The sequence below is a fragment of the Stenella coeruleoalba genome (assembly GCF_951394435.1).
Source record: "Stenella coeruleoalba genome assembly, chromosome: 3".
Taxonomy (NCBI): domain Eukaryota; kingdom Metazoa; phylum Chordata; class Mammalia; order Artiodactyla; family Delphinidae; genus Stenella; species Stenella coeruleoalba.
The window spans coordinates 158,836,971-158,861,601 of record NC_137148.1 but is presented as its reverse complement, the minus strand read 5'-3'; the positions used below and the strand labels follow the sequence as shown (position 1 = coordinate 158,861,601).

Below are 24,631 nucleotides of genomic sequence, written 5' to 3'. Positions count from 1 at the left end.
AGTCTACTTTGTCTTATATGAGCTTTGCTACCCCAGCTTTCTTGTTATTTCCATTTGCATGAAATATATTTTACATCCCTTCAATTTATCTCTGTGTATGTCTTTAGTTCCAAAATGAGTCTCTTTTAAGCAATATATAGATGAGTTTCATTTTTTATCCAATCAGCCACTAGATGTGTTTCATGAGCATTAATCCATTGATATTTAAAGTTGTTGTTGATATGTATGAACATATTGCTATTTTGCTACTTGTTTTCTATTTTTTTGTAGTTCTCTGTTATTTACTTCTTTTAGAGTCTTTCATAGTGGTTTGATGATTTTCTTTAGTGGTATGCTTGTTTTCCTTTCTCTCTTGTTTTTGTGTATCTATTGTGGGTTTTTGATTTGTGGTTACTGTGGGGTTTATATATGTTGACCTATAACTATTTCTACTTGTTTTAAACCAATGGTCATTTAAGTTCAAACATATTCTAAAAGATCAATATTCTTTTTACAACTCTTCCCCATGCTGTGTGTTTTTTATCTCATATTTTACATCTTCATAGTTATTCCTTAACTGATTATTGTAGGAATAGTTGATTTTACAATTTTTGTGTCTATCAGTATTGGTACTAGTTTTTTTAAAGTGACAAATCCACTGCTTTTGCTATATATTTGCTTATAGTAGTCAGATTTTTTTCTTTACTATAAATTCTTACTTCTTTTTCTAACATTTTTCCCCACTTATACAAGACCCATTAACACTTCTTTTCTGATTGGTTTAGTATTGATTAACTCCTTTAGTTTTTGCTTATCTGAGAATTTCTTTATCTCTCCTTCAACTCTGAATGACAATCTTGCTATGTAGAGTATCCTAGATTTCAGGTTTTCCCCTTTCATTTCTTTAATTATGTGGTACAGTGCCCTTCTGGCCTGCCAAGTTTCTGCACAGAAAACAGCTGATAGCCTTATGGGGATCCCCTTGTATATGGATCTTTGTTTTTCTATTGCTGCTTTTAGAATTCTCTTTATCTTTAAATGTGCCAATTTAATTAAAATATATATTTGTGTGTATCTGTTGGTTTTATCTTTTGGGGGCTCCCTGTGCTTTCAGTACCTGGATATCTGTTTCCTTCTTCTGGTTCAGGAAGTTTCAGCCATACTTTTCTCTCTTCTTCCTCTGGGACCCCTATAATGTGAATGTCATTATATTTGATGTTGTCCCAGATGTCCCTCAAACTGTCCTCATGTTTTTAATTTGTTTTTATTTTTTCTGATTGGATGATTTCCATTATTCTATCTTCCAGATCACTTACTCATTCTTCTATATCTCTTAGTCTGCTGTTAACTCCTTCTACTGTGTTTTTCATTTCACTTATTTTACTCTTCACCACTGACTGGTTCTTTTCTGTTTTCTAGTTCCTTGTTGAAATTCTCAGTGTGATCATCTATTGTTTCCCAAGTGCATTTAATATTCTTATTACTAATGATTTGAAATCTTTATCAGAAAAAGTATTTATCTCTGTTTCATTAGTCGTTTTTTTCAGTTTTTTTTCTTGTTCTTTCATTCAAAACAATTCCTCTGTTTTCTCCTTTTGTTTAACTTTCTCTGTCACTTTGAAATTAGCTGAAAAATTACTTATTCTGGTCTTGAAGGGATGTCCATATGTGGGAGCATTCCTATGCACTCTGTATGTTCCCAGTGGCCTTGATGGGAGTGCTGAATATGAATTAAATTGTCTTAACCCAGGGTATGCTGACAGCTGTCATCACCATGTTGGGGGTAGGGCTGGAGATGGGAGGTGTAGAATCAGAGACAGATGTTAGCTGGTTTTTTTTTTCTATCCTTTTTTTTTTTTTTTTCTGCTTCGCCCAAAGTGTTGAAGCAGAAACGCTGAGAGTCAGTTCTGAGCTGGTTTCTTTCCCTCTAAGTGTGCACTCTATTTTCTCCAGTCAATGACACCTTTGCCTATGGGGGAGCAGCACTGTATCAAGAGGTACTGGAGTAGGATCTCAGTATGTGCCAGTATGCATTCTGTGACAGTTGCAGGAAACTGGACAGAGCCTTGTGCAATTTCAATCTGCTTGTTCCACCTTTTTCCTGGGAGAAAGCAAGTATGTACACATTCTTCACAAGTGATGGCTAGGTTTATTATAGCCTTCCTGTAAGTACCACTGGTTTTCAAACCCCCAAAGGGGACTCATCTTTCCCACATTGGACACCAGGACTGGGTGCTGAATATGTGGTTCTAACTGCTCACTCCCCAGGGAAGATCTCTGAGCCCATGCAATACTCCTCTTTTGTATTCCCTCCTAGGAGCACAGGTCCCAACCCAATTGATTCTCTTCCCTTCTCTTCTTACTCAACTGCACAAAGATCTTTCTTTACAACTCTAGTTGTATAGGAGTCTTTCCATCACTATCAGTTTGTTTTCAGTGAGAATTACTCCACTTGCAGATGTACTTTTTATGTTCATGTGGAGGTGAGTTTAATGTACTCCTACTCTGCCATCTTGACCTCCTCTCATTTATCAACTTTAAGTTAATTTTTATATATGGTGTAAGTTATGAATCCAACTTCATTTTTGTACATGTAGAAATCTTGTTTTCATAAAGACATTTGTTGACAAGATCATCCTTTCCCCTATTGAATTGTCTCAGTGCTCTGGTCAAAAGTAATTTTATTATATACAGAAGGATTACTTGACTTTCTATTCCACCTTATTTGTTTGTATGTTTTTATTAATGCCAGTATCAGACTGTTTTGATTGCTGTAGTTTTGTAGTCGATTTTAAATTAAGGAAATGTGAGACCTCCAACTTTGTTTCTTAATAAAATGGTTTAGCCTATCAGATTCTGTGATAATTAATTTTATATATCAACTTGATGAGATTGTTTGATGTACAGATATCCACTTGAACATTATTCCTAGATGCATCTGTGTGGATGTTTTCTGAAGAGATTAGCATCTGAATGGTAGATGGAGTAAAAAGGATTGCCCTCTCCAATGTTGTTTGGCCTCTCTCAATTTGTTTAAGGCCTGAACAGAACAAAAATGTGAAGGAAAGGAACATTAGCTCTCTTTCTAACACTTCACCTGGGGCATCAGCATTTTTCTCTTGGTGGTCCAGGTTCTCAGGTCATCATATTCCGACTGGAATCTAGATCACTGGCTATCTAGTGTTCAGCCTTTCAAACTATATCACTTGGTGTCTTGGGTCTCAAATTTTCAGATGGCAGACCATGGAAATTCTCACCCTCCAAACTGCTTGAGTCAATTTTGTATTATATATATATTATATTTTGGGGGAAACCTTGGTAAATGCGGGGTCCTTTCATATTTCATATGAATTTTGGATGGATTTTTCTAATTGTAAAAGTTTTACTGGGTTTTGGATGTAAATTGCATTCAATCTTTAAATCACTTTATGAATATTGATATCTTAGATCTTTCTATTCATAGACTCAAGATGTCTTTGCAGTTACTGGTGCCTTTATTAATTTCTTAAAGCAATATTTTATAGTTTTTACTGTAGATGTCTTTTTGCCTCATTGATTATCCCTAAGAATTTAATTATTTTGGATAATATTGTAAATGGAATTATTTTCTTAATTTTATTTTCTTATTGCTTATTGTTAGTGTGTAGAAACAGAACTGATTATTGTGTGTTGACTTTATATTCCGTCACCTTAATTCATTGGTTCTAACTCTTTTTTTCCTTTTCTGGTAAAATAAAAAAAATCTGCATATACAATTATGTTAGAGTGACATCGTGATCATGATGGCATAAGACATCATTTGTTTTTTCCACCCCCTTAATAACGTATGTTAGAATTCATCTACCAAACAAAAAAGTGCCTCTGTGGGAGTATTATAATCCAGAACCTCATCCCGAATATCCCAAGAGAAGTCTGCAATCTAGTGCATTGTATAGTAGGTAGCTAGACCTTGATATGATCTGTGAAATATGCAAAACCCTGTGAATCAGGACTAGATAGTCTCTTTGAGTCATGGAGCAACCTAATACACAGATCCCCCAAATCATCTATGGACACTGCCAGCAAAACATATGCCATACCCACACTAGTACCAATTTGAAGCCAGATTCTTCTGTGTACTTTGGTGGCATTGGGGATATTTAGATATTGTTAGAAAGTTGGCATACACAGAAAGTTGTTCACCATTGCAAGGGAAAAACGACAAACTTGAGCTCTAGCACCACCTTCAGGAAAATAAAAGTAACTATCGGCAGCTGGCTTGGCTCCTTGCAGTATCAAGAGAAGAAAAAAAATCTTAAGAATTCTGATACAAATGGAAGCAAGATACATGGAGAAAATGTATTCATACAAGGTTTGAGAAAGCCTCAGAATGTATGGCTGGACTGACAAAAGGATTTCTAACCTGAAGACAGTTACTAAACGTGAAGAAGGTGACTGTTACCTCAAATGTACAAACATCGACACACAATTCCAAAAAAAAACAAGAAAAAAAATGACATCTCCAAAAGAACAATAATTTTCTAGTAAACAAACACAAAGACATGGAAATATACAATTTTTAGTTAGATTTCAAAATAGCAGTTTTAAAGAAAGGATAAACTGCAAAAAAAAGACAATTTAAAGAAGTAAGAAACACAATACATGAAAAAGCAAGAAAGTTAGCAAAGGTAAACATTCATTAAAAGGAACCCAACAGTTCACCTGCAGTAGCCCAAGGACCACACAGGCCCACAGTCAGCCAGGCTGGAAACCAACTCTGCCCACCAGCTGGCCAGCACCAACCCTTTTATACTCTGGGTCGGTCCCCCAGCCAGCTACCCAGGTATTGGGACCTGCCCACCTGCAGGCTGGCACCATCGCTGGGATTCCCAGGCCTTTCAGTGAGCCCCACATAGAACTAGTCTCACAAACCAGCAGACCGGCAACATCTGTATGAGGCAGAGCCTCGTAGTCAACTGGCCAAGGAACAGCCATGTCTACCAGTGTGCCCGTAGTAGCCCCCACAACAGAATGACTGACTCAGCCCACATAGGACACATCCCTAGATCATACAGATCTGGTGACTAGACAGAAGTGTGTGGCTGGACCTGATAAGATATTTCCTACATAACACCACTCCCAAAATACTGGGAAACATAACTGACTGTGAGAACCACACATCAAAGAAGGGACCCTGTGCAACATCCAGTACAGGTTGTTGACACTACAACACCACAATACCAATCACAACCCCAACAAGGGGATAATGACCAGCAAACTCTGAGGAAAGACATGGCCATCATCCACACCAAAAACAGTCCTCTCACCAAAAATATTGGACTCGTTCATTCTACACAGGGATACTCACATATAAAAACACCCATTCAAGACCAGAGTAGATAACCATTTCTCCGAAATTCATAGAGACAGAGAAAGTTATATAAAATGAAAATGCAAAGAACTAACTTCCAATTAAAAGAAGAAGATAAATATCCTGAAAGAACAGATAATGTAGCAGACCTCACCAGTCTACTAGAACCTGAGTTCAAAGAGGAGGTCATAAAATGCTTAATAAAATAATTAACAAAGATCATGGATAGAAATGCAGATCATAGTAACAAGGACCTAGACACTATAAAGAGGAACTAATCAAAATTAGAAAAGTCAATTACCAAGATAAAAACCAAGCTAGAAGCAAAGAATAGCAGAAGGATAAATAATCTGAAAGACAGAAAAATGGAGATCACCCAGTCAAAACAGCAGACAGAAAAACAAATGAAAAAATTAAAGCAACATATGAGATTTATGGCATAATATAAAGCATGCCAAACCATGCCCAATAGGAGTTTGAGCAGGAGAAGAGAGAGAGATAAGAGGAGCAAAACTGTTTTTGAAGAAATTACGGCTGAAAACAATAGACACAGAAAAAGCATTTGACATAATTCAACTTCCATTTATGATAAAACTCTCACCAAAGTGAGTGTAGGGGGAACATGCCCCAACATAATAAAAGCCATTTACAACAAATCCACAGCCCACATAATACTCAACAGTGAAAATCTGAAAGCATTCCTGCTAAATTAAGGAATTAGACAAGGATGCCCACTATCACCACTTCTGTTCAACATGGTGTTGGAAGTTCTAGCCACCACAATCAGACAAGAAGAAGAAATAAAATGTATCCAAATTGGAAGGGAAGAAGTAAAACTGTCATTATTTGCAGACATGATACTCTATATAGTGAACCCTAAAACAAAACTATTAGAACTAAAGATGAATTCAGAAAGATAGCAGGATGCCAGATTTGTATACAGAAACCTTTTGCATTTCTTTACACTAACAATGAAATACCTGAAAGAGAAAGTTAAAAAAAAATTCTGTTTAAAATTGCATCAAAAAAACAAAATCCCTAAGAACAAACTTAACCAAGGAGCTGAAAGGCCTATATGCTGAAAATTATAAAACTTTGATAAAGGAATTTGAAGATGACTCAAAGAAATTGAAAGATATTCCATGCTCTTGAATTGGAACAGTATTGTTAAAATGGCCATACAACACAAAGCAATCTGTAGATTTAATCAGATCCCTATCAAAATACCCATGATATTGTTCACAGAACTAGAACAAATAATCCTAAAATTTATATGGAAACACAAAAGACTCAGAATTGCCAAAGCAATCCTGAGTAAAAAGAACAAAGCTGGAGGCAGAACCTTTCCAGACCTCAGACAATACTACAAAGCTATAGTAATCAAAACAGTGTGGTATTGGCACAAAAACAGACATATAGATCAATGGAACAGAGAGTGAGCCCAGAAATAAACCCACACACCTATGGTCAATTAATCTACAACAAAGGAGGCAAGAATATACAATGGAGAAAATACAGTGTCTTCAGCAAGCGATGTTGGGAAAGCTGGAGAGTTACACGTAAATCAATGAAATTAGAACGTTCCATCATACCATATACAAAAATAAACTCAAAATGTTTTAAAGTCCTAATTATGACATGGCATCATCAAATTCCTAGAAAGGAACATAGGCAAAACATTATTGGACATAAATCATAGCAATATTTTCTTAGATCTTCTTCCTAAGGCACAGTAAATGAGGTAATGGGACTTAATGAAACTTAAAAGTTTTTGCACAAAAAATGAAACCATCAAAAAAGGGAAAAGTCAACCCAGTGAATGGGAGAAAGTATTTTCAAACGATGTGTCTAACAAGGGATAAACATGCAAAATAAACAAGTAGCTCATACACTCAATGTTCCAAAAAAAAAAAATCAAAAAATGGGGAGATGTAAATAGACATCTCTCCAAAGAAGACACACAGATGACCAGCAGGCACATTAAAGATGCTCAACATTGCTAATTATTAGAGAAGCACAAATCAAAACCACAATGAGGTATCACCTCACATCGATCAGAATGACTATCATCTATGAAACAGAAACAGACTCACAGACATAGAAAACAGACCTCTGGTTACCGGGGCCGGGGTGGGGGGGGCGGCGGGGAGGGAAGGATTGGGAGATTGGGATTAGCACATGCAAACTAGTATATATAGGGTTGATAAAAAAACAAGGCCCTACTATATAGCACAGGAAGCTATGTTCAATACCCTGTGATAAACCATAAAGGAAAAGAATATGAAGAAATAACACATATATGTATAACTGAGTCACTTTGCTGTACAGCTGAAATTAATAGAACATTGTAAATAAACTAGATTTGATAAAATTTAAAAAAGAATGACTATTATCAAAAAAGTCTACAAATAATAAATGTTGGAGAGGGTGTGGAGAAAATAAAATAATAAATTATAAATGATGGAAAGGGTGTGGAGAAAAGGGAACCCCTTTACACTGTTGATGGGAATATAAACTGGTGCAGCTACTATGGAAAAGAGTATGGAGGTTCCTTACAAAACCAAAAATAGAGCTACCGTCTGATCAGCAATCCCACTCTTGGGCATATATCTGGAGAAGATGAAAACTGTAATTCAAAAAGATACATGCACCCTAATGTTTATAGTAGCACTATCTACAATAGCCAAGACAGACAACAAAAGTGTCCATCAACAGATGACTAGCTTAAGAAGATGTGGTATATATATACAACAGGATACTACTCAGCCATGAAAAAGAATGTAATATTGTCATTTGCAGAAATATGGATGGAACTAGTGATTATCATACTATGTGAAGTAAGTCAGAGAAAGACAAATATTATATGATATCACTTATATGTGGAATCTAAAAAATAATACAAATGAATCTATATACAAAGCAGAAACAGAGTCACAGACATAGAAAACAAACATGTTTACCACAGGGGAAGGAGGAAGAAATAAAATAGGAGTATGTGATTAACAGATACAAACTACTATATATAAAACTACTATATATATACTACTATATATATATAAATACTGTATATACTACTATATATACAAATACTTATTGCTTAAAGATAAGCAACAAGAATTTACTGTATAACACAGGAAACTATATTCAATATCTTGTAATAACTTATAATGGAAAATAATCTAAAAATGTGTGTGTGTATATATATATATATATATATATATATACACATTTGTATATGTATATATGTGTGACTAAGTCACTTTGCTGTACACCTGAAATTAACACAATATTGTAAATCAACTATACTTCATTAAGAAATAAATATTAATTGATAAATTGAAAAATTTGATAATTGAAAAAATTGATGTGTCTTGATTTTCTTTCTGATTTCAGAACTTACTTAAACATTGTTATTGGAAATAGATTTCCATTCTGAAATATGATAAAATAGTGTTATTGTCTACTTTGTTTATCTTCTAAAGCAATAGGTTTCTGCCCTGTCAATTCAGTGTTCACATGTCAAAACAAATATTTTGTAATGTCCTCTTTAACACCTCAGTTGCAACACATAGGAAATATTATCTATCGAAATGCATAACATTAAGATAGTCTGTAATATAGAGCAAAGTACATTATCCACTCATTTGTGTGTTCACTCAACAATGGACATATTGCTTTAACTGTGTGTGTGGCACTGGAAAAGGCATCGGTGATGAGGGAGTAAACAAAGATAAGAGCTGATCTCATGAAGTTACATTTCAGTGTGGAGATGCATTCAATTAATAAAATAAATGAGAAAAATTAGAGCTCATAAAAAACTAACAACTGCAATTAAAAGACTGGAAATTGGGATAGGGAAAGCCAGAAAGCTTTTTAAAAAAATATTAGCAGAAACACTTTATTTATTTTAAAATACAATAATCTTTTTTCATTGTTCAAAATTCATGTATCTTTAAACTGGGAAGAGAAAATTCACCTACCATCACACAATTGGGGGAGTGGCATTGTGTGAGGTGTCAGATTAGGTGACGATACCTGAAAGCTTGAAGCAACTGCTCTACAAGGTGGTCAAAGGACATGACATCAGAATGAAAGGAAAATACAAGGTGGTCAAAGGGCATGACATCAGAAAGAAAGGAAAAGGAGGAAATAAAGATGGTGACTGAGGGCTTCCCTGGTGGCGCAGTGGTTGAGAGTCCACCTGCCGATGCAGGGGACACGGGTTCCTGCCCCGGTCGGGGAAGATCCCACATGCCGCGGAGTGGCTAGGCCTGTGAGCCATGGCCGCTGAGCCTGCGCGTCCGGAGCCTGTGCTCCACAATGGGAGAGGCCACAACAGTGAGAGGCCCGCATACCGCAAAAAAAAAAAAAAAAAAAAAAAAAAAAAAAAAAAAAGATGGTGACTGAAAGTGAGGAGATGAGTCAATTCCTTAGACATGTCAGGACTGATCAATGTGTGCATCATTGCTTCTGCATCAGCTGAAAGAGACTATGAGGGGAGGCATCTACCAAGGGAGGAAAATAAGTATCCCTTGGTGATCAGTATTCAGTATGGGGGATGTGTGCCTCAGTTGCAGGAAGCTTGGTTGGGAAAACTCTGATATTATTCATGTTAAACTAGCTCACAGACACTGTGCAAGAAATCTGGTTCAAGTGAAAGAACTAGCACTTCAAGCTTTATATATGTAGCACTGAACTAACATTTTGATTTACTATATATTTTTTTATAATAGCTTTATTGATGTATAATTTACATTCCTTTTAAGTGTACAATTCAATGAATTTTAGTAAATTTACAGGGTTGTGTAACCATCATCACAGTCTAAATTTAGTACATTTCCATCATCCCCAGAATAAACTTTTTCCAGGGACTCTATTCCCACTCCCAACCCAAGGTAACCACGAATCTGCTTCCTGTCACTATAGAATTGCTTATCTTGCATGTTTTATATAAATTAAATCATATAAAATACAGTCTCTTGAGTCTGGCTTCTTTCCTTAGCACAATGTTTTTGAGGTTCATCAATCTTGTATCATATATTTCATGTTCAACATCCATGTTGTATCACTACTTCTTTTTTGTTCTCAAGGCAGAGTAGAAAATTGGGCTGATTTCCATATCATTCTGAATGAGATTCCATATTATCATTAGTTTTATTTGCTTATTTTTATCACAAATAATCCCTAGAATTCTTACAGGTTGGATTATGGAGAGGAAAATTGTAGGTGCATTAGTTGGACAACTTAATAAATTAAAGTTATGTTTATACTTCATTCCAGGTCTCAATGCTCTAATATTCCACCTATTAACTAGCAAAAAATCCGGTTAAGACCTACAAGTATTACTGAAAAAAAATGAAAGTAATCTAAATGGAAAGATACTTCATGCTCATGAATTAGAAGACCAATACTGTAAAGAGGATTTATAAACAAAAACTGAATTATAGATTCAATGCAATCTTGATTTGTTTCTCAAATTGGAATGTCAGTTTTAAGGAAGAAAGTAATTTGTTTTTATTTACATAAAAGTGGAACGCCTACTGGATGTGATATTTCCCGCTGCAAGCAATATACGTCTATAGAATCTACCAACTACTCCCACGGCATTCAGTGGAACAGGAAATATGGAAATCTGGGAGAAACTTTTGGGAACATTCCTAATTGTACTAAGAAAAGATAGCAGAGACTAGATGAATGCATGATGTTTGGTGGAATAGGAAGAGGAGGGAGCAAAATGAGGTTGAAGTAGATCCTGGCAATTGACAAAGACATGCCAAGGACCTTATTTCAGATGAAAGGTTCTTGGAATTCTACCTATCTCTGAAGGGGGAAAATTGTAGGTTAGTATGGTTTACCTGATTTTGAGTAAATCTGGAGTCCTATTGGTTAGTCTTCTCAAAGAAGGGAAACTAAACCCAAAAAGAACAAAGAAAAAAATACCCCTTTTCCACTACATATAGAATGGAATCTTGGATAATGTCCCTGTTTGACCTGGTTCTTCTTTAATCTGGTGGTGGTGGTGGTGTGTGTGTACTTTCATCTTTCAGATGTTCTAAGATATAACAGAGAGAGCCATTAGTTACTTGGGGCAATTACTGTAACGCATAAGTTCATATCTTAATGGTGACTTCTTGTCATTTGGGACTGTTTGAATGGAATATCAAAGGAAGAGAATCTCAAAGACGTCTCAATTTAGTAAAGAAATCTCTTCTTCCTGGTGGTTTTGCTTTGTATTTTTTTTTTTTTTGAGCACCATAGATATAATAGATAGCATTAAGAAATTCGGTCCTGATACTGTATTTTGCGAAAAGCAGTGACTTTCTTTTCAGGTTTTGTTTGATACTAACAACTGATGTCTTAACCAAGAAACAAGACCATATTGATCTTACCTCTTGCAATATAAAATTGCACTCCCACTTGGACTCTTGCTGTTTCATTCATAGTGCAATTTTCATGAGTTATTTTTTTCTTTTCTTCATGTGTAGCATGCACCTTACATTCTCTATTAGAATTTTAGGTCAACTTTTATAATTCCCAAAAATTAATTGTGGAAAAGTTTTGCTTTGTAAATGCATACATATAGAGAACTAGCACACCTTAGTCTATTAAACACCCCCACAGATTTGATTTGCATTTAATAAGCTAATAACAAACAGGAATGTGTCCTAATGGACAGGTTATTTATTAACTTTTACCACCATCATTATGACATAACTTGCTTAGGCACAGGGCAAACATGTTTTTAAGTTAATAAAAATCATAAATGGACTAAAAGAATGGAAGTCACATTTAAAATATTGAAACTAAAATTAGATAACCGTTCTTGGCTATTTGAACTGTTGGTGATATTTTAAGGCTGTAAAATAAAACAGGAATCTGTGGTCATGTTGCTAAATTCTCTTTCTTTTGGAAAATTTCAGCAATATACTTGTTTATGGAAGACTATAAAACTGAAAGTGTTTAGGATTTCTCTTCTTTTAGTGACTGTAATACTGTGTTTTGCTTGATGAATCTATAAACTGAAAATTATAGCTTCATTCCAGAGAGTGAGAAGAATTATTCCAACAGATGGCATGAAAACACCATTCTAAACTGTATGATCACTGATTGTAAATTGCATCTGTAAAACAATCCTTTTAAACAGAGTGATGCATTTTATCATACAGATTATAGTTCTATGCTTTTTTGTTTTTCAATGTGTGTTAACATTTTCTACTCCAATATAATATTTATTGCTTGCATAATTATCAGATTAAACAACAGAAAAACAATAACAAAAAAGTGGAGATATTTCAGTGGAATTATTCATAACATATTATCCAGTACCTCATGGAAATATAATTTCATCAGCAAAAACTTATGATATAGAACTACAGGCTGCTGAATAAATGCACACATCTGGCTTCTTTATATGTTTATGGACTGAATGCTGACTGGAATGCTATGGTATGATAATTCTATTTAAATTTCCACATATGATCATATGTTTCCCTGTCCTTAAACATGCTATGGTTTGAAGTAACATTTACCCTTCTCCGAAATTTATAATTTTAATTCCCTGCAGAGTTGATTGCAGCTCTATTTACAATAGCCAGGAGATGGAAGCAACTTAAGTGTCGATCATCGGATGAATGGATAAAGAAGATGTGGCGCATATATACAATGGAATATTACTCAGCCATAAAAAGAAATGAAATTGAGTTATTTGTAGTGAGGTGGATGGACCTAGAGTCTGTCATACAGAGTGAAGTAAATCAGAAAGAGAAAGACAAATACTATACGCTAACATATATATATGGAATCTAAGAAAAAAAATGTCATGAAGAACCTAGGGGTAAGACGGGAATAAAGACACAGGCCTACTAGGGAATGGACTTGAGGATATGGGGAGGGAGAAGGGTAAGCTGTGACAAAGTGAGAGAGTGGCATGGACATATATACACTACCAAACGTAAGATAGCTAGTGGGAAGCAGCTGCATAGCACAGGGAGATCAGCTAGGTGGTTTGTGACCACCTAGAGGGGTGGGATGGGGAGGGTGGGAGGGAAGGAGACGCAAGAGGGAAGAGATATGGGAACATATGTATATGTATAACTGATTCACTTTGTTATAAAGCAGAAACTAACACATCATTGTAAAGCAATTATACTCCAATAAAGATGTTAAAAAAATGCATAAGAGCTGGGAAGACATATAGAATGTCAATGTATCTAGCCATAATAATATAATTATAATTATTTTGTAGTGGAGAGGTTATTGTATTCATCAGGATATATACCATGAAGACTATTGAATATGGATTTAAAAAGGCAATTTGCTGAGGTGTGTATGTAGATACTGGTGTCATGTCAGAGAGGAGGCTCTTTGTACTTGTCACCATATGAACAAATTCTTTCCAAGGAAGAAGATTTTAATTAACTGCCAAGTTTGTAGTTGTTGTTTGTTGTGTTTTGCTCTGCCTTTTAAAATGAGAAATTGAAATATGAGATCAGAACTTTTTAATAGAATGATTTTTACACCCCAGTAACTAACTTTCTCTATATTTACCTCAGTGTAGTAACTCATGTTTCCTCTAAATAAATATGGAGTATTTACAATGTTGAATTGAGGACAGCCAAAATAATAATTTGCCTGGAATATCTTCACATCTTTGCTTAGCAATAAATCTGAGTCATTTTTAAGATCTCCACATAATTTTTTCCTCTCCTAAGTATTGCCTTCTCATACAGGCTTACTCCACCTCCCCTCCATTTTTCCACTTGAACTACCCCCACCCCACAAAGGGTTAGATGCACTTCCTCCTGAACACGATGCACCCATGCATATCTCTGTAACTGTATCATAATGACCTTATTGTCTACCTGATTCTTTGTGGACTTTTTGAGGGAAGGGATTACATATAAATTTTTATATTTCAGTGGGTTAGTATTCTTCCTAGTAATTATTTGGTAATCAGTAAATGATTATAAATAAATCATCAAATGAGTGAATAACTGTATAAGATTTTCTCTGAAAAATTAAGTGAATTAAATGCAAAACCTAATTCGGAGTACAGCTCTGTACAAACAAAATCTTTGATTTTAATTATTTTTACCACATGATAACACTTTTGTTTTTGAGCTCCAGTTTGAGCCAATCCTGAACTTAAAATTGTCCTGAATTTTAAGGGACAAAAGTGCTAACAGAGTGATTATATGTCTAAATGACAGCTATCTGGCATATCAATTCACCTAATCCATTTTCTTCATAACATATTTGCTTAAACTACATTTTACATTTGATTACACATAGCAGAATGATTTCTTATGCTTTTTTTCCTTATTTGTGTGAACCAAAGAGTTGAAATCTGAAGGTAAAGTGACCTCCTAAATCTTTCTCAGTCCACATTTGGATTCAGACACCCATACGGACTTAGTGTTTCCCAGGTAGTGGAAAATAGGCATTTGCCTTGTATGGGATGGTGAGCTGAGGACAGCGAGGCTGCCCTCTAGCTAAGAAGAGGGCATTGACCTTGTGGTTGTGTTGGGCTGATCATGTGGGCAGTGAAGTTGTCATTTTACAATCTTAATTTTACTAAATTCTCTGCTGGAATGGTTGGCTCTTTTTTTGTTTGTTTGTTTGATTATGAGTCTTTAATAGAACGAGGTCACACTTGGATGTGGATAAATATTGAAAGGGTTTGTGTCCACATTGGAGCAAAGCAGCAGAGATGGCTCCATTTCTGATTTCATCTTAGTTTATATAGAATGATAATAAAGATATTAACATCAATGACTATAATAGCCATCATTAAAACTAATACCTATTGGGTGCATGTTTTGTGCCAGGCAACACTGTGAGTTGCTTAGCTGAATTAACTAATATAGTTTATAAAAATTGCCCTCAATAGTAGATGCTCTCATGGACCCTGATCGAAAGATAGAAGTATATTTCTGATTAAATACAACAAACAGTAAATTCCTGGTTCTGTACTCTTTGGGCAAAGTAAGTTATTCTCTTCCAACTTCCCTCCACCACTGCAATCCACCTCTACCCCCTGAGTCAATGTATAGAAACCTAAGGACATACTTCCATTTTCATACCAAGGCCACCATTTTAATTTTCCCATAAACATGCTAAGTAATTTACTTTTATTGTTATATAACACAAAAAATATTTTTCTCACACAATATGAAGTGAAAATTTAAAAAATGATAAACTGATAGACACTGCTAAGTTACTCCACTTAAAACAGATTTAAAACTCAAGAAACTTAAGGGAAATTTTCTAAGGACATATGGAATTTTGTATTTGTATTTTCTTTTTCTCAAGGAGTTCATCCAACACTGTACAAGTTTCAGCACGCTCAAAGTTAGATTTGTTCCTTAGTATTCTAGAAACATTTACATTAGTAATTGGATTGGAGGCAAGTGTTAACCATCAAAGGGACTTAAAATTTTATTTAAAATATGACACTCAGATTCCAAAAAAATACTCATGTTTCTGCCTAAAATGCTCATGCAGTGATTGTCTGCTCATTGAAATTTTTCCTGAGGAAATTGTTATAAGGCATTTTAGAGAAAAGTGTTAGAACATATCCCAAATAAAAAATATTACGTATTATAGTTGGGGAAAATGAAGATAAAGATATGTGCTAATCCAATAGGAAGTTATACCCTAGTTAATACAGGCTGTAATAAGACTGTGTTTATATCATCTGAAGTGTAACCTATATCATTTTGCTTCTGAAGTTATTGCATTTTATGTATGTGTGTGTATTCATATATATATATATGTATATATATATGTATATATATATAATAGGTATGTGTGTTTGCATACGTAGTGTGTGAATATGTGTGTGTATATGTATTATATATATGTATATATATATTTGTTGTTGTTGTTTATTTTTAACCTGAGCAAACGTGTTGCCTATGTCATCTCATTTCATAGAGTTATTTTAGAGAGATTGACTTATTAAAATCTAACCTCTTTAATTTACCCAGACTAAGTAAATCTTGTTGCAATAGAATAACATTAAGTGAATAACATGCCATTATCTAACTTCTTTTCTATGAACTTGGGTACAGTGAACCCTAACTTGCTATAACATTCCTATTGGACCTGTGGACTTTCAGAAATAAGTCTCCTGCTACCATGAGTATGGTAATCTTCTTAAGATTCTTTTAGGCAAAAATTTATTACCTGGGTCATATAATTCCTTGAAACATCATACTTATTTTGTTCAAAATATAACAAACTATGTAACAGTTGGTTATCATTATGTACAGTCTAACCTATGTATTTTTTAAAGGTGAAATAGAAGTATGTGATAATTTTTAACAACTATATGCTAATTTTTATCTGATTGTTTTCATTTGAACAAAATTATTTTGTATATTTACACACACCTCATTTTTTTTTTGGAGTGCAGACAGCCAATGTTTTTAATTGTAGACTAGAGACTAAGTTTTCCTTAAAAGTCTTTTGCAAACAACATATAAATTTCTATCAGCCCATTTTATTTTATTTTATTTTATTTTTTTGCGGTATGCGGGCCTCTCACTGCTGTGGCTTCTCCCGTTGTGGAGCACAGGCCCCGGATACGCAGGCTCAGCGGCCCCGGCCCACGGGCCCAGCCGCCCCGCGGCACGAACCCGTGTCCCCTGCATCGGCAGGCGGACTCTCAACCACTGCGCCACCAGGGAAGCCCCCATCAGCCCATTTTAATTTGAGCCTTTAAAAGTCTTTCATAAGGTTGAGAAAATGACCTTGTTCTTTAAATTCTATTCTCCACTGAATTTTTCATGCTAAATGATTGAAGGCTTATTGTTCAAGGGGAAAAAATAACAATAATCTTACAAAGTCGTAGTATAGTAATAGTTCTGAAAATCTGTTTCAAATTATAGATTTTTCAAAAATGTATTTTTATGACTCTGCAGTAGTGCCACATTAAATAGATTAATCATTAAGAATATATGTGGTCTTTCTATGACCCTCAAGCAATACAATTTTATTTTAAAAGATTATTGAAAAAGGAATTGCTGTGATTCTAATTACTACCTCTAACTGGGGTAGTAGGGGATCATTCTTATACTGATTTTCAGCTCCATCTCTTATTCCCTGATTATTATTTTATTTCAGGTAAAATATCCTAGAAGAATGATCTTTATCTCTGTATAAGGGACAATATACCTCAGTGGAAATGAACTTTAAATGTTTTATGAAATGAAAGACAATTGATATGTCTATCTAGTGGATAACCTATGCTTTCAAGGTAAGCATCAGGGACATGGCTTGATGAAGGTAAAGAAGTCTCATTCATGGTAAAAACCACATTCAGTATCATGTAACTGTTTAGACTGCTGTATCCTCTGAAGTCAAAAGAAACTAGTTCCTTGATGAGTTTACTGCAACACATACTTAAAGCAAAAACTGTGACTACTCTTAGACATTATATTTTAAATATTGTATTTCACTTCAATAGTTATGTTAAGATTAATTTTATTATTTTTCTTGCATGCACATATTTTTAATTTGGACTATTTCTTGGATGGCTAAGTTTACACAGATATTACTTATGCAAAAATAATATAAAGGTCTGTATTTGAAGTTTATTTACTTATATTGAATTTGAATCATCTCAGGGTTACAAGGGCAAAGGGGCTGGGGAGCATCTTGGTGCAGTGAGCTAGGACCAGGATTCACTAGTCCTGTGTATCCTCTACCTAAGAGAGCATGTCCCTAGAGCATCCTTGTATTCCCAGTTACAGTAGGGAACATGTCTTCTTCTTCCTTATTTTATCTTCAAGTTTTTATGTTATGCTTAGCATATAATTATAGTCCATAATATTTTGGGAATGATGAAAGTGTGTGAAGGAGGTAAAGTATTTCAAAAAGTACAAACGTATGGGGAGAATTTTATGCAGTTCTATTCAAATAAATATTCTGTAAGTCGTATGGCTCCATAACAGTGCTAGCTATTAATAGTTCCATTTTTATAAACTATTATTGTTGCCTGATGATATTGAGTAGACATATGCTCTATATCCATGGCTTTCAGTTCCACACATTTTTTGTTTCCATGCCCTGAGATGAGTTACAAATATCTTTAAATTAACCCTACAATAAAGATTTTTAATAAAAACAGAACTCAAAAGTCAATGGAACAATGCAAAAAAATATATATGAATAAGGATAAGGATCTGAAGAGGGTGAATCATGATAAAAATAAGTACACATTTAATTGTTTCTTTGATGAAGTTGTTTAGGTAGAAATTTGTGATTTTCAGTTTATAGAGCTAATAATAGTAAATGAGTTCTCAAATCTACCATAGTGAATAAAAATGTTAATATTGCTTCTTCTCTCACTGCCAAAGGTTCTGGTTTTGGTTTACAACACACCTTAAGTGGATTTTATTTTAATTTGACATTAGCTGACATTAAAGGTGCTAGATGGGGGCTTCCCTGGTGGTGCAGTGGTTGAGAATCTGCCTGCTAATGCAGGGGACACGGGTTCGAGCCCTGGTCTGGGAGGATCTCACATGCCGCGGAGCAACTAGGCCCGTGAGCCACAACTGATGAGCCTGCGCATCTGGAGCCTGTGCTCCGCAACAAGAGAGGCCGTGATAGTGAGAGGCCCGCGCACCGCGATGAAGAGTGGCCCCCGCTTGCCACAACTAGAGAAAGCCCTCACACAGAAACGAAGACCCAACACAGCAAAACTAAATTAATTAATTAATAAACTCCTACCCCCAACATCTTCTTAAAAAAAAAAATTTTAAAAAGGTGCTAGATATTACCTAATGCACTGGAGCTATATTATAATTAGACTCTTTTAGGATTGAAATTTGTAATCTGTTTAAATCTATTGGTAAATATAGTACCATAAAATCTTCCAATCTTCAGTATATTTCTTTTTTATTAATGCTAATTGAATCTCTCATTTGGAATTTTGTCAAAATCAGAGAAATGACTTTGGATGTTGGAAGAAGAGGCTGGGACATGGGAGATTTCTTCTTATGGGGGATATGAGATACAGGATGTCTTTTAGCTACTTCTGAACTTAACATTTATTTTAGCACTTTTCCTTCATCTATTAAATGATTTATTTTTTATAATACATAATAGGTGGCATAGACAAAAATTGAGGGCTTCAACTTTATGGAGAGGGTTTTACACCATTAATTGTTTTTAATACTTACCACAGTATAAATTAATTATCCTTGGAATCAGAGTTGAGAGAAAACCTAATTAGATAACTTTTTATATGCTTATCAAAAGACTTAAAATTTCTCTCTTTATTTAGAAGAAATAAATAGGGGGCTTCCCTGGTGGCACAGTGGTTGAGAGTCCGCCTGCCGATGCAGGGGACGCGGGTTCGTTCCCCGGTCCAGGAAGATCCCACATGGCGCGGAGCGGCTGGGCCCGTGAGCCATGGCCGCTGAGCTTGCGCGTCCGGAGCCTGTGCTCCGCAGCGGGAGAGGCCACAGCAGTGAGAGGCCCGCATACCGCAAAATAAATAAATAAATAAATAAAAGAAATAAAGAGGATAATAAATATATGTTTTAATCATGACACAAATTTAAACTATATTCCAGACTGCCATGAATTCATGGGGAATCAAGTGTGATTAATACATCATTTGACCAAAAACAAATCAGAGCTAAGGGAAAGCAGCTCAGTTAACTACACACTCTAAAATTTGTCTTGTGTGTAAAGATTCTGATTAAACCCAGAACATCCACGACCTACTCTCTGAAAGTAATAAAAGACCAATATCTGACAAATTTTCTACTATTTCAATAATTTTTCTCTGTAAAATCTCGTAGGTGGCATTTCCTCCTCTTACTCTCTTGTCAACCTTTTTCAGATTCCTTCAAGCTTGATTATTTAATTCCAGATATTTATCACCATAATTACATTATGACATGAAATATACAACTTTGAAATTTAGGGTAGATTTCCATTCATTAGTTTACTAAGAAGTGCTATCTGATGATATTTATTATATTCCATAAATCACAAGCTATGTCTGTTATTCCGTTTATTTTAAAAAACATAAGCCAATTTTTATGATAAACATGTAAATTATTGTATTTAACTCTCATCGTTTGTTATTAGTAATGTGAAAATATTTTCGACTACTGTAAAGGGGATGAAAGTATATAGGAATATTACTAGTTTTAGTAATATTCAAAAAGCAATTGTTAGCTCTGTCTTTTTTTTGTTATTGCTATTTTTTGTGTCTCTTATTTCTGGGCTAGGACATTAAAAAATTTAACAGTATGGTACAATGCATTTTTAATTTTGTTTTCTGAATTAAATAAGTATTCATCTTTATATCACTGTGTTTTTTGTTTCAGGTAGAAACACTGTTCTTTGGAGTAAGGATCTATAAAGATAGCCTGTTTAATAATATTTTTATTAAGAATTGGTTTCAATTAGATCAAATTATTTTTGGAATATATTAAAGTGTATAGTATCATTCTTATTTAACTTACTGATATGTTTATTTTTAGTAGGACTTGTCTGTTTTATATCAGCTTGGCTGATAACAGGTAACTATAACTTTGTAATAGTTCATGGAATTCTGCTTGTCATAATTGTATTCAGATTTGCATGTTTAATTCAGCAGTGATTTTGTCAGTCCTCTTGTTTGTCATATTTTGATAACAGTGTTGGCTAGTTTTGTTGAAAATATTTTGAATTTCTTATCTTTGTTTCACAATAGCTTTATAATAAGTCTTACCTAATACTTTCAAATTTCTACTGAGGTATCAGTAATTTTCTAATTCTCTATCTTGATTTAGAAGTAACTGATAGTCTTTTACTATTATTTCTTTCATGCATAGCTCAAATTAAAAAAAATCATCCTCTCAATAGTAAAGAACACAGTTGGGTTTAAAATAGAAGAATTTGGATTTTACCTAGGCTAAAAAGCATTGACTTTGGTCAGTAATTTTATGGCTCTCTGACATTCTATGGTTCAGGAGGATTCCCATGGGGATTTTCTATCCTTCTGCCCCATTTTGCACATTCAGTATGTGCTCTCAAATTTACAAGGTGGGTAGAGGTGCTTCCTTGACATATACTTCACTCCTGTTCTGAATTTTGCAGTTAACCTTGGGAGGTATTTTATTTTATGTTTAAATACAGTTTTATATATGCAGATAATTTTAGATAAATCTGGAATATTTTATTATGTCTCTTCTTAGGCTAATATTATTATATGCTTATTTCTTTTTGTGTCCTGACATACTTCATGGTATTTTAAGAAAGAAATTGTAAAGAGGGTATACATGAATTCTTGTATGCATAATGACATATTTATAAGATCTCCCAAGCTTTTCTCAAACTGTCCTATGGTTTTTATTCATTTGTATTAAAACCTTTTCTCATAGTTCAATAATACCCTTATTATTTCTCAGTATAGCAGCCTGTTATTAACACATCTATCTGTGTCAGTCTACTCACTTTGCCTCATCCCTGCTGTCTCCTTATGTAGACAGGCTGACAGTCATACATGGTTGTGATAGAGAATAGCTGTAAACTTTTGATGGACAAAATCAGTCTGGTTCATATTTAGAGTTTCAGAAACAATGTGTCATGCCCATAATATAGATACACAATAAATCCTAAGATGCTAAATTTAAATGCTAAATTTAATATTTTCTTCTGCAATTTTATTACATGTTTTGAGACCAAGGGACCTCTAGTTAGCAGACATTATTTGCTCTGGAATTACACAAGGGACAGGTTTATGTCAGAAATTAAAGGAGAAAAAAATTAAATTTATTAGCTTTGAATCAACCATTTTTAAAATGCTACTTGAGTCAAAGTTAAATAAGTTTTAAATTTATATTTTATTAATTCATACTCAAGTTTTTCCTCATGTCTGGTATATTTTTTCCTCAATTGATTAAATCTCTTCTACATTCACAGGAAGAAGTAAACACCAATTAATTCATAAAGGCTGCATGTGTTATTATACTTTATACTATTTCATAGCCAATATAAATTCAAAATGGAGTACAGTAAACATTTAAAAATTATAATATATATGACCAACACTGTCATGACAATTTTATTATTTATACAAGTGAATTAATTAGAAGACTATGTTTATAACAAAAGAACTCAGCTACAGTGTATCACCCTGAAGATATTAATATTTACAAAAGAGGAAGATAATTTATGTTGGCAAGGCATCTCAATGTTTATTTTTATTTTCAAAATATATTTAATTCTACATTCAGTAAAAAGGTTTTTTTATTTTATTTTATAATTTGTTTAGTGGCTATTGTTTAACAGAAAAAGATTTACTGTATTGAGTAGAGAGAGAGATATTCACCTAAGGTGATTCAAGAAAATTTTCTTACATTTAATAATCATCATCTTTTTCTCTTAAAGGGAAATCAGAAATGCTACATGAAATTCTCAAATATTATCTGCTTTTATATTTTTAGTTAAGCCATGAAAACAGGAAATCAAACTGTTTAAACAGATTTTGTACTTTCTCCGTCTTTTCCAATATGATCCAATCGACTCTTTTCTCTTTGCTGCCATTGCAATTCTGTTTTCAGTGGCTCTGATGGGGAATATCATACTGATTCTTCTCATCCGATTGGACACCAGACTCCACACTCCAACATACTTTCTACTCAGTCATCACTCTTTCATTGACATCATGTACATCTCCACCACTGTGCCCAAGATGGCAATTAACTTTCTGTCTAATAGTAAGACCATTACTTTTTTAGGCTGTGAGATTCAAGCATTTGCGTTCTTGGCCCTTGGTGGAACTTAAGCCCTTCTTCTTGGTTTCATGTCTTATGATCGCTATGTAGTCACCTGTCATCCATTATGTTACCCTGTACTCATGAGCAAGAATATCTGTTGGCTCATGGTCACGTGTGCATGGACCAGTTGTTCCATCAACTCTTGAATGCATACAGTGTATGCATTTCAACCTCCCCTCTGTAGCTCTCAACTCATTAATCATTCTTCTGTGAAGTTCCATCCATGTTGCCATTGGTGTCTCAGGACACTTCCCAGTATGAATATATAATAGTCCTCAGTGGCCTTATTATTCTGTTGTTATCCATGTTGCCATTGGTGTGTCAGAACACTTCCCAGTATGAATATACAATAGTCCTGAGTGGACTTATTATTCTGTTGTTACCTTTCATGGCCATTGTAGCTTCCTATGCCTGTGTGCTTACTGTGGTATTCCACATGAGTTCAGGAAATGGACAGAAAAAAGCTTTCTCTACTTGTTCCTGTCACCTAATTGTGACAAGCTCATTCTATGTGACCTCTCTCTCCACCTATACAAGGCCACCCTCCTTGCAGTCCCCTGAAGAGGATAAGATAGTAGCAGTGTTTTACACCATTGTTACACCTCTTCTGAACCCATTTATCTACAGCTTGAGGAATAAATGAGTTATGGGGGCCTTGAAGAGACTATTGGGACCATATATATTTGTACAGAAAATGTGACTGTAGGACCTCCCTTTTGGCTGAGACCGAACAACATAAAAAGCTATGCCTAGAATACTGTTTTGGAATATGCATACTCTAAGAATACTGCCTAGACAAATGTAAAGTCTATGAAAAGTTTATTAAATAAATAAAATGATAAAAATCTTGATTCTTTCCTGATATCAGAAGTACCTCACACATTGTTATTGGAATTAGATGAATTTTCAGTATAGAAGCTAAAGAAACAGTGTGATTTTCCAAATTGTTTAACTACTAAAGCAGTAGAATTCAACTCTGTTACCCCACAGTTTTCATATTATAAATATTTTAATTGCCCTTTTAGAACCTGAAATCCAATGCATGGGAAATATTATTTATCCAAACACATAAAATTAAGAGAATCTATAAGTGATCAAATGGAGCAAAGTACATAATCCACTCATTCAACAAATGTGTAATGTTTTAATTACATGTGTGACACTAGTAATAATGAAGTAATCAAAGATAAAAATGACAGATGTCTCTGATCTCATAATGTTTCTATTCAAGTTTGGGGAGATATTCAATATATAACAAATTTTGCAGTGTATCAAAAAGTAATAATGAAAAAGTAATAATGAAAAAATAAAGCAAGAAATTTTAATGGGAAATTTGCAATATTATTTAAAATTGTCCACCAAAGGTACACTAAGAAGGTGATATTTGGTCAAAGACTGAAAGAGGATTATGAAGTAAGTCAAATGGATAGCTGGTGATGTGTTTTCTGGTAGAGGAAGAAGCAAATGAGAATGTCACATGTAGAGAAAATGCTTGGCAAATTCAAAGAAGATCAAAATG

General features: G+C 34.3%; 1 protein-coding gene and 1 pseudogene across 2 annotated transcripts in view; one reads left to right on the top strand and one right to left on the bottom strand.

Moving 5' to 3' along the window:
• The window catches only part of LOC307184937 (olfactory receptor 2V1-like), a gene marked incomplete at both ends in the record, with an annotated part of 395,233 nt that overhangs the window by 22,063 nt on the left and 348,539 nt on the right, over nt 1-24,631 (bottom strand).
• LOC307184084 (olfactory receptor 2AK2-like) lies at nt 23,139-23,812 on the top strand (annotated as a pseudogene). Its single transcript has 2 exons — nt 23,139-23,208; nt 23,328-23,812. The product of its transcript is annotated as an olfactory receptor 2AK2-like (transcript).